Here is a 12010-nt window from a genome sequence, read left to right on the forward strand (position 1 = left end):
AATTTTCACCTCCTTTTTGATCTTCTCGTCGTTACGACCCTTTGACTGAAATTATTCAGCGTTAAATTACGCGTGCATCGAATTAAACTAATTTCGTCGTACATTTCGATGGATGAATTTTTATAAGATTTTTCAATTTAAATCTACTCGAGACTTGAAGTAGGTATACCAATTACCAACGATGTACATTCAAATTCGACTTGGAGCAATTTGTTAACATCGTTTATTTGCATCGAAAAGTATTGAGAGGTTTTCATCAAATTGCTGAGCACTGCTTGCTGTTACGATGCGAAAATCAAGTGCGCAATCGAACCTACGAGTAAATTATGGCCAAATCGCGTGTTCGATATTCGTTTATTTTTTTATATATATTTTTTTTCAAAATATCACCCACTCTGCGTGCATTATCGTGATGAATATTTGTCGAGAAAAGCTGTCATTTGGGCGCCTATTTTTAAAATATCGATGTAACACCTACTATTTGGTAACCAGAGTGTTCGATTTTCCAGAGACTGGAAAATTGAAAATAATCGAGGAATTTCTCGTTTCTGGAAAATTACGTTTTAGGGAATATCTCAATTTAGTTACATTAGGATGAGAGGGGCCTTGAGGAACTTAACTGTCATGGAATTCAACCCGTTTCCCTGCTATACAGTTCGTTTAACTAATAAGATTAATCCTCTTTCTCTCCCTGCTACTTTAAAGTTGATGTTTGAAAGATCTAGAAAATTTTTTAAAAAATGGTTTGGAAAATCGAGTAAAGTCGAAGAAATCATTTTTCTGAAAGACTGAACTAGGACATCTCATTGAATGACCAAAAAAAGAAGACAAAATGAAACGCCTCGCATATCCTGCAATAAATTATCAAGTTTTGCTAATTTTTTTCAAAAATCCATTTCAAATGCAATTGAAGCTATTTTCAAAATTATTTCGGGCTTTTTCGGCAATTTCTTTTATTGTTGGAATTTACACAAATTTCCTGCCACTAAATTTTCTACTCGAAGGTAGGTATTTTATCGATAACCCACGTACTCGTATTTCGAACCATTTTCTAAAACTTTTACAACTCGTATTGAATTTGATACTGTGACTCGAAGACCGTGAAATATGGTACATGGCAAAATGGATTGTGGAGTATTACACAAGACAGTTTATACCTTTAAAGATACTCGTACTAAACTTTCCAACTGTCTAAAAAGATATTAGATTTTTTCAACGGGATTCGATTCATGCTCTTTTACCCAAGCCGAAATTTTTTTTATTGCGGCTCAAACTCTTGCTGTTGGGCTACCTCTGCCTACACTCGACTTTTCATAGTACAAGTCTTCCCGAATAAAGGTTTCATTTCTCAGCTAGGTATTATATTAACAGGGTGTCCCCAAAAGATAAACGTTATTTTTACGTGCCTGCGTATAAATTTAACGCCAACTTGTTGTGCAAACTCATCTTTGATCTATAATGAATTCCGAGTATGTATAGGTAATGATATTGAAGATGAATAATGAATAGTTTCATGCGAGTATACGTATATGGTACGTGTTTATATACGAAATTAATTTCCGGTATTTAGGGTACATCCCGTGCGGTATAACAATTTGCAAACGTTTGTGAATTTTTTGTTAACTAATAATTTATTAATTCACTGAAGGATGGCGCGCGTTCTTAACGATTTTGTTGCTCGAGTTTTCACGCTAATGAAACCTCGTAGGTACCTACCTACCTACCTACCTACCTATAGCCCATCTACAGCATAGAAGATGTTTTATAAGTCGACCGATTTTACACACTGCAATATTATCTATACAAAAGTGAGGGTTAAAATTCTAGAATACGAAAGAAAACACTATAAAAATGCAAATCTTACAAGTACACAACCCGAAGGAAGATAAACATCTCTAAAAATAAAAAAAATACACCAAAATTAGGTATCCAGTATCATCTATCCAATACACGTTCGAGTATACCTAAAACACCTCGGGCGAGTAAATTACGTATTTAAATTAATGTTTTGCTTTCTTCTGTCTACGTTCGAGGTACGTTATAAAAATTAAAATTAAATTAATTTATTGATAATGCAAGTACACCAACTTATTCAGTACCGGAAGATACGCGCGTACTTCTCTCGCTGTAGAAACATCGATCGCATTAAATATCCATGATTATATATCTCGAACATCCTCGGTGTAGTTTATAAATAAATCTTATGCAAATTTACTCGTCGTATTTCTTGTAAAATGTCGATTATATGCTCGTAGTGCACATATTCTATTCTCTAATTCTCGGCGAACCGTATGAGTAAAGTTTTTCAACAATTTGCCCTCAATGTAAAAACCACTTTTAGTGTGAAACCTACGCTGAGAGGGAAAAAAATAATACGCTCAAAGCGCTTGATTTTGATCAATAAATCAACGTTTTTGTGAGAATATACGAGCAGGATTACGAGATAGAGATACTCGTACCTATGCTGAAGATGAATTACTCGACGATATTTATATCCGAACGAATACAGCGAGTCGACGACGAATTCGGGTAGTTCTAAGTGAATGGTTTTGCTCGCGATATTATCAAAAATTTACCGATTACGATGTTTCTCTATTTGATGTTGGTTTACGTATTTAGTCTCAGAAGCATTTTATCTCGAAAAATATAGGTAGAATAGAGGTACCAAGACCAACTACAACGTCGACGATGCGCGAGGGTTTATTTGGTAAAAGATTTAAGGCACATTTTCAAGTAGGTATCTAAAGTGATATTGGTAAGCACTGGATTTTGAACATCCGCATCAACGGAAATGGAAGATTTATTTTTCTAAGTGACAAGACCATGTGATAAAAATAAAATTCTCCCGCATAGACACCCCTTTGGATGTTTACTTCATGTACCATGTACAGTACAAGGTATTAGGTAAACCACCTTATAGATATCTTGGCTACCTATCGTGCTACGGTACGTAGCAACAATTTATTACGATCTCTGATAAATAACTATCAAGCTATCAGGCTGCTGCAGATTTAAAATTGAACTAGTCCAAGCTGCGTCTCTAATACGACGTATTGAAAAATCACTTCGATTGAAATTCGATAAAGTTCCCGGTAACGTTGCGAAAATTTATCTCAATTTTATCCTTTGCGTTATTGTAATTTTAGCGTAATTTTAACCCATTTGTAAAACGAGACGGATGGATACGATGATGAGGTGCGAAACTATACACTACACAAGGTGATAAAGAATCATGTCATATTTCGCGTCACCTCTAAAAATATACGTACGTGCATACTCGTCTCGATTGATAATATTTCCAATAATTTAATCAACTTTTCAAGGGAAATCTCCTCGCGTTACAAGGACGCCAAAAAATACGATGAATTTTCAAAGTTAAACCATCCAACCATCCGCCAATCACGACTCATCAAGGTGGTTTGTTTTTTCGCAAAATACCTACTATAACATCATCGATGAGTATACAAACAAAATTCAAAATAAGTACGACTTTGTCACGATGCTTCGTTTTTAATTAAAACCGAAGGTAATAATTTTCCAAAGGGTATCAATTATTCTTTGGTGCTTTACTCGATGAATGGAGTTTGTTTTTTTAGCAGCTATTCTAATGAGATAGTTGAGATATCTTCCCCATGATGATGATGATGATGATGATGAAGACGTGTTTTTATTCGAGTGCCAAGTTTAAGGTTTTGTTCGTTAGTTTTGTTAAAAGCAAGATCGTGAGGTTCATGCAGAAACTTACTTTTTTGTGCAATTAAACATTGGATGGTCAGTTATTGTGAAAAATGTGAGCTTTGATTATGTAAAATTTATTTTGTAAAGATATGTGTATAGATGATTATTGAGTGAGTAGATGTGCTTTATGTAGAGTCACACTTCAATATACGTGAACGTATTTTTATCGGAATCTTTGAAAATTTTCATGATCTAATTTTTTCCAAATTTGTAAAACCAGTAGGTAGGTTTTGATTTTTTGGAGGGGGCATGGTCAACAATATTAAAGACTATGCAAGTGATAAGGTTCAAGTATTTTCATTTCACAATTTTCATTTTTGTGGGAAGAAAGGGGTTACAGGATTGTGTTAAATAAAATCGTAAGAACGCGAATTTGAAGAAAGATGAGAAATCTTGCTCACAAAATATTAAAAATTAATATGTATCAAAAATTGGAATAAATTTCTCCATTCTCTGGCTTGTGATTTTACCCATTTTTAATCTATTAAAAAAAAGTCTATTCTGATTTTCACCCCTCTTACCGCAAGTTTCCTCTAATGTAATTCGCAATTCCCCACTCAATCAATTCCGTGCGATTTTCTTCTTTTTTCTTCATTTGAAGAATGCACTGACCACTGATTACTCATCTTGCAACTATCTAATGAACCATCTCCAACTCTATTCACTGGATAATAATTTGCCAAGATAGGTACAAATTTTTCAATAGTACGCTGAGAAGTTAATACCTAAACCTACACCTACTCGTACCTGCATGTACGAAGTGTTTATTATAATAATGCTTGGAATCTGATGAGATTGAAAATATGGTATTAAGATTGAAGGGCCGATCAGCAATCACGCAGGTCAGATCATTCTGCGGTTTTCCTATGACTTCGAGTTGCACCGAAGGCATGTTTTTATTCATTTTTTTTTTGCTCGTAAATATAGCGAGGAGATGTACCAAAGGTACCTTTATGGGAACCGGTGCATTTCTCGGAATTACGTCATGATTTGTTGATATGGTATGTATATACGAGTACCATAATAATAATCGTGCTAACAAAGTTAATTATTAATGCGTTATTAGATGTCGAATTTATTCAAAGAAACGATTCGTTTCGAGCAAGTAGATGTACGAGTACCTAGACGTATACTCTTACTACGAGTATATAAAGCATGGTTGCGGTGCTGCGCTGGTGGTAGCTCGATAGTAATTTCACGTTTCGGATGTATCGAGAACCCGTTATTCGATTATTCTTTGGTAAACGATGCAATGACCTTGGTGCTGGAAAAACTCGAGCATTGTCAGAGGTCATAGTCGCGTACCGTCATCATCCGTCGAGTTCTCGACTCTCGAGTATTTCGGTGAAAAATTCGACATGCGGTAATTAAGGGTAATTCGACTACACCTTCGTCAGGTTTTTCCGGCATTGAATTTTTCATCTGCACAATGAAAGAAAATTCATCTCGCCCTTGGTGTCTGCAGGAGTCTGTCTAATGCGCGATACCTTTACCTACGTATTTTTTTACATAATTCCTAGCTCGGCCACGTAATAGGTAGATGAGAAAATCACGACCAATTTGAATTCAACCATTTGGAAACTCGCTACAAACGTCTTAAGGTTATTTTTTATGTTGTCCAACAATGTGTTTTTATTGGTGAGCATTAACTGGTCTTAGGTACAGTACAGTGTGCTTGCAAAATTCACGTAATTATTGACCAGTAGCGAGAAGAACTGATGGGTTAAGCTTACGAAACTCATTTGGTATTGTTTAATCTTGCGGTTTACCTGGGCTATTGTTTTATGTGTAGTTGATGCTCGTTAAGTGATGAGTATGTACCACTAACGTACTACGTATGTTGTGGTGTACGATGAAAGCGCGAATAATGTTTTTAAAATGTGTAAACGTTGTACATGTTGTATACTTACTTGTAATGATTTTGAAAAAAAAAAAAAGGCCATAGATGATTGACCATTGCTTTATGTTGTTTCAGGTACGACAGACTCGAAGGCGTTTGGTGGCCACGGATCGTCTTAAAATACCTACCAAAACTTCGGTAAGTACACAGTAGTTTGATGTTTTCATCATGTTGAAATGATAATGACTCGTGATGGCTCTAATTCCAACATTATATAAGTGGATCTATTAAAAAGTCATTGAACGGCGCCTAATCTCTTTCGGCGCATCTAGGCTTAATTTTTTTCCTTCCTCTTGGGTATTCGTTACCTATTGTTTTAACGAACGAATGAAAAAAGTATATTTCATTTTCAAATTCGGATTTATACTCTAGGGACTCTCTCGTCTCCTGTGCAATATTTCATTCCATGTTTTTGATAAATATAGACATTCGAAATGAAAATCAACATCCACTGCAGGAAGAATAGGCTAGCAATATTTTCATTCCGCGAATTAATTTAAAACATTGTATAAAGTATATTACGTGTGAAAATGGATGTTCTGCTCTGTTTTACACGTTCGATACATACGAGTATAGAAGAAAGGGAAATGATAATTTTATTTCGCATTCATGCGAAGCTGTTACATTTTTTTGCCATTGTTTATCGATGACATGACTCCGGTAAACATAACGGTTAAAGGCGTTTTCGGCGTTGATATGGATTGCTCGTGTTTGTTGCTAAAATTCAGCAAAATGATGTATTTGTAGTTCATCTCCTTGCGATGATATGTTTTTTACGTGCCCTGTATCAAGGCCTATGGGTGTTGTAGAAACATGTGTTGTTTCTACGATGTAATTCTGTTGATGAGATTAGGGTTGAAAAGTGTGTGTTTAGTCGTAATGAGATGTACTGATGGTAATGGTTTAGGTTATTTAATGACCAGTGGTTATCATGCTACCCTTATTTTTTCACAGCTGTTTTCGTAACGTGTTTAGTTTTTTTCATGTTGGACGAAAATATCGAATGAAGGAAATAATGGGATACAAATTTTTAGTATGTACTTTTCAAAGGAACATATTTTGCGAATAGCTGAGTAATAAAAATGGAATTTTGGCAAATAACCTTGATTGTTTTTATTTCTTTGAGGATGACGGGAAACTTGAAAGTCAAGGATGCTTTTTATTATACACAAGAATAAAAGCGTGTTCAGAAATTTTTTTAGCACGAAGAAATTTTTTCATGTGAAGGAGTCAAGCAGAATATTAGACTGAGATTTTTGCTAGGAAGTGAGAGTAATTTTCAACACAAGTTTCTTTTCTTATGATGCTCAAAAGGAAGAGTTAAAGAAAAATTAATCACTGTTGAGAATTTAAAAGAAAATTTCATGTGATGATCATATCGTTGAAAAAAATCATTTTGCAGTTTAAAGTTACATACGTATAAAAACTGTCATCTTGAATTTTTGAAAATTGAAAAAAAATTCAATTTCATGTTGATCAAAGGTTAAATAAGCTTGAAAAAAGCACAGTATTTTCGTAAAATTTTCAATTTTTTAGAGGAATAAATATGAAAATCAGCTCACTTGGATCAACTGTGAGAAACTTTGACATTATCAGATTCTCTAAAATAAGAATTTTTTGCTTTGGAAAACCAAGTGCAATCTTTTCAGAAATTGAAATTTTTTTGAAATTTTTGTTGTTGAAAATTTAGAGAATGCTCTCAATCTTGTTTTTACATCGAATCGAAGAATGAAAGTCGAACTGATGTACCACGAGATATCTATCTTACAATAGGAAAAATTGAAATTTCTCAAATATTCGACCGGATATTTAACCGTTTATTTTACTGAAACATTCATTTGCATTTCAGCGTTGTAAGATCACACAAAAACGAAAGCAGAAGACGCATCGAGATGTTCCCAAAGACCATGTAATTACTTTCGCATAAACGTCTGCTAATCTAAGATACGAAATTTCATTGTCCTTCGCCGGGTCATTCATTCGCACCACTGTCACTGTGAAAATACCATTTTTCAATCAGATAATTTGGTATTGTATACCCAGACCTGTCATTTAGTCCAGCACCTGTTACCATTTGATTAGAAAGAAAGGAAGAGAGGTGCGAAAAAAGGGAGTCTGGAGACCCTGGACGTTAATTTACCTACGTTTATCATCGACGATCTATATTACTCGTACCTTCCGGAGTCAACGTTCTTCTCGTAGCCTAGCTGCAAAGAAAAGGCGTGCGGATATAAGCAGTTAATAACGTCGAGTCTGTAGGCAACAGGTTGGGGGCTTGAAGTATAATATTTCGAGACTGCGAAACAATATGAAAACGATGGCCAGACTGAATGTCGAATGACATATTCATCGTGGCATTTATTCGACGATGAGGCTAGAAGTATCGTGTGTAAGGTACAGTACAAGCTATAGAATTGAAGACGCGGTATCTAATTAACGCCCTTACAAACACGTTTCTCATATTAACGGTCTCACAATACGCGAATAAATCTGACAATGAATCATGCGATAATCGAGTGCGCCAGCCAGAGCCACACGATGAGAGACGTCGGTCGAGTCGTTAGTACACATTTATAATAATTTTTCATAACGATTCATGATGTTGTTCTTCTTTACCTTGACAATTGAGAGGGACTCTCGATAGACGAAAGACGATTTGCGTCAAGGTATTATTCACACTATTATTCGGTATACGATTGTAATTGTATTTACGGTGAATCTTCGTACACCTACAGGTTTTCTTTTCTCTTGGCTGGCTTGATTTGTTGGCGAAAATTCGCACGCCGCATCGTTTCGATTAATTACGAGAACACAGACGACGAAAAGATTGGAAAAAAGTTCTCGCGAGCTCGTGATTATAATGTGACCGCGAGAAGTGGTTCGAGTTTTGATGTGAATTATAGGGTTGCGGATGGTGTGGTTTTAATATAAATGATAGCCCGAGTTGCGATACGAGCTGCTTTCGAGAATACGAGGGTAGTTACTTTGAAGTGCGAAAATCGTGCTTTTATGCGGAATTATATGACTTTTGAAAGCCGCACCGTGGTACAAAGAAGGAGGCTGGGGTATGGCTCCAGGAAAACTGCTTCGTCGTCGTCTTAGTGCAGAAGAAATTTTTAAACACGCTACGAAAGCAAATCGAATCAGTGTTCTTTCAGATGTCAATTTGGCCGAATATTTTTGACGCTTTATAAAAATTCTTTTTTATGTACATAGGTACTCGACACTCGTAGTATATCTCGCGTATCGTGTCAAAAATTCGCCTATAATAGCGCCGTTAGCATCGAAACAAGACGAACGAACATCTTCGGTTATCGCGTGCAAATCAGTGTGTATTAAACCCGAGCCTATTATCCGATCACGTATGGTCATCTGTGTCTCAGCATGATAGAAAATTTATACTACGACGAGTATAGGTTTAGCTAGGACAGGACTGATGCCAACCCGTTATCGTATGCTTTTATATACGCTACATATTTCGGTTTCGAAGAAAGCAGAAAAAAATTCATCCGTATATGATGCAAATTCCCCATAATTTAATAGTTTTTCGTGATTTCTTCTTTTTTTCTCTCTCTCTCTCTTTCTAGCGTATATGCCAATAAAAACTGATAGCTGGTACGGTTAAGGTCGGTCGTTTACCTGTATGGTGACTTCAACCTTGATTATAAAACGAATACATAAGCTTATTTACGGTTACGGCATAGTATGAAGCGATCTATACAGAATGTTTCTATGTAGACTATATGTATCCGTATGTAATGTACCTACATCGTATGAGTACGTAGTATCCGCATGATTTTGTTAATTTCATCATCGCAATTCTTCAGTGAACTGGCCATCGTGGCCGCACGCCTTAAACATAATATGTGTTATACCTACTTAGATCTGTCTGCTGCATAGATCTACCTACGTCCACCCTACAAGGTGTCCCATCTAAAATCTGCAAAACTTCGGACGGAAATATGATTATTGATTAGAATCAAATAATACGAGAAACTAAAAGCTTTAGATGAACAGGTGCAACATGTTGGCTTTTATTGAGAGGAAGGAGGAAGGGATTTTTTTTGGAAGTACAATTGGTAACAGTTGTCCAATTATTTATATGATTTGGTCTCAAAACGCTGTGGTAAAAATTCCATCCAACTCAGCTCAACCCATAACCACTTCCCTAATTGATCTTAAAATCTGGTTTTGTTCAAAAAATGTTGAAAAATTATTTTACAAAAATTGCAGCCTACTTTTCTGTTTGGAGGTTATAATTCAAAAATAATGGTAACTTTTGTCTTTCAACATCGTTTCGAATCGGTAAGAAGATCGAGGGGTGAATAGTTAATATCTGGTTGTTTTCAGTTTTGCTCTTGACTACAGCTATACTCGTATGTACATAAATGTACTCATTTTATTTGGGTCCATCTCAAAAAAAAAGTTGTTAGATTTTGACCTCATTTGGTCGAGATCTTCAATTTGAGTTTTTTAAATCCACCCAAAAAATTTTTTAGCCTCACATGGTATTCCTGAAGGATAGATATGGATCTTCAAAAAGAACTGGAGGAGTGGAGGCAATTTCGAAAAAATCGTGTTTTTTACTCTAGCTCCTAATCCGCCTTCCCTGGTTTAATAATTTAAGAAAAATATTATTTTGAATGAATTTTCATCAAAGATACCTCGGTATGCCTATATTTATTTGAAAGAAAAACCGTTTGCTGTGATTTTTCTCATTTTATTTCTTTTTGAGGAGTACCCGAAATGCAATATAGACTAATTTTGCCTCCTTTTGAGGTGATTGTGCATGCTTTTCTCTCTGTTATGGGTTCACAATATGTAATTAATGATTACTTTGTTAGGCAATTTTCGTATGTACTTCAAAAATTTTGATATTTTGGAACCCCTGAAGAAATGAATACTTGTATAATCATTCCTGATGATTTTAAAATGGCGAAAACACTCAAAATAGTTTTGGAGAATTTTGATGAGATGAATTTGTATTAATAGTGATTTTCTACGCTGTTGTGGCATTGTTGCTTACATTTTTTTCTTCTAATTTTTTTTTCATTTTTCAGTTTAACTTGAAAAAATTGAACTGAAAAAAAAATGATTGTAAACAAAATAATGATGATGGAACAGAGTTTGTAAGTGATGTTCTTTTCAAAATTTAAAAATCCACAATGAAAAATAATATGACGTCCGTATATTTTGGATATCATCCTGAGGAGCGAGGAAAATTGCCACGAACGATTTGGTGAAGTGGGTGGGGGAGGGGAAAGAGGGTTGAAATGAATAAACGAATTGCAATTTTTATAATTATTCATTTTTTTGGTGGTAGGAAGAGTGAGTCGTGTGAATGAAAATTCTACACTAATGATCTCGATGAATAAAAATATAAGTGACCGTCCGGGACCAAACAGACCTCTGAGCTGAAAAAGTGTTTCCAATTTTTTTTGAAAGTTTACGATTCTTGAACCAAAGATCATTAAAACCTCTAGGAGACCCTAACATGCCATATTTAGCTCACAAAAGCTGAATACAACTGATGACCCCCCCCCCCTAAAGTTGCACAAAAATATCAAAGACGTTCTGCAGTTTTTCACGAACAAGATGCATTGGCGATTTCAATTTTTTTTTTTGGTTACCTATATAATTTCAAACTCTACAAATATTTAGCTTTTTCAACTCGATATAGACAGGCAAATAGCGTATTTGATGTTTTCCATGTCATCATGATCGAATCCTGAGGTCACTTTGAATTTTTCGTCGAATGAAATTTTGTTGTGAAAAATTGAGTGAGACATTAGGTTTAAAATTCACTTGCAATTTTTTCGCTGAATCGGTTTCATTCATTTTGAATTTCTGAGCCCGTATCTTGGTTAAAAAATGATTTTCTTTGAAATTCCTTCTCTTATTTAGACTCAGATCCAAATGATGAATATTTGATAGGACACCCTGTATACGAGACACACGCTTACGCGGTAATTAAGCGTAAATTCATCGCCCGTGTATGGTACTTATGCGTTTAATTCAACGTGGACGCGTTAAAAAAAAAAAAAAAATAGAGAGATAAATTAATCGAACGTGTTCTTTGTGTAAGATGAAAAATCGTTTATGAAAAATCACAAATGTTATGCTGAAATGTACGCACACGTAGGTTGCTATGGGTTAGTCAGTACTTATGCTAGTTTAGAGGTAGCAGATTTACCATTTACCAAGCGCAGCGAACTGATGATGATGGTCGAAGAGCGATTGCTTTATTCGTCATGGATGGTTATGCTGCTACTGATGTGACCTAGACGTAAGACGCATGTTTTTGGCATTTTTTTCTCCTAAGACATCGTTCATCTTTACGGTGGTCGAATAATTTAAGGTTACTGGTTTGAC

At 35.2% G+C, this 12010-nt stretch overlaps 1 protein-coding gene across 3 annotated transcripts in view; it reads left to right on the forward strand.

Moving 5' to 3' along the window:
* The window catches only part of LOC135832816 (beta-1,4-glucuronyltransferase 1), a 155730-nt gene that overhangs the window by 56444 nt on the left and 87276 nt on the right, over positions 1-12010 (forward strand). For all 3 annotated transcript variants that reach the window (XM_065346305.1, XM_065346307.1, XM_065346306.1), the window contains one exon: positions 5714-5776. The gene's annotated coding sequence lies outside the window, so the exon portion shown is untranslated. The remainder of the gene's footprint in view (positions 1-5713; positions 5777-12010) is intronic.

Source organism: Planococcus citri, chromosome 1 (genome assembly GCF_950023065.1).
Source record: "Planococcus citri chromosome 1, ihPlaCitr1.1, whole genome shotgun sequence".
In the NCBI taxonomy this organism is placed as follows: Eukaryota; Metazoa; Arthropoda; class Insecta; order Hemiptera; family Pseudococcidae; genus Planococcus; species Planococcus citri.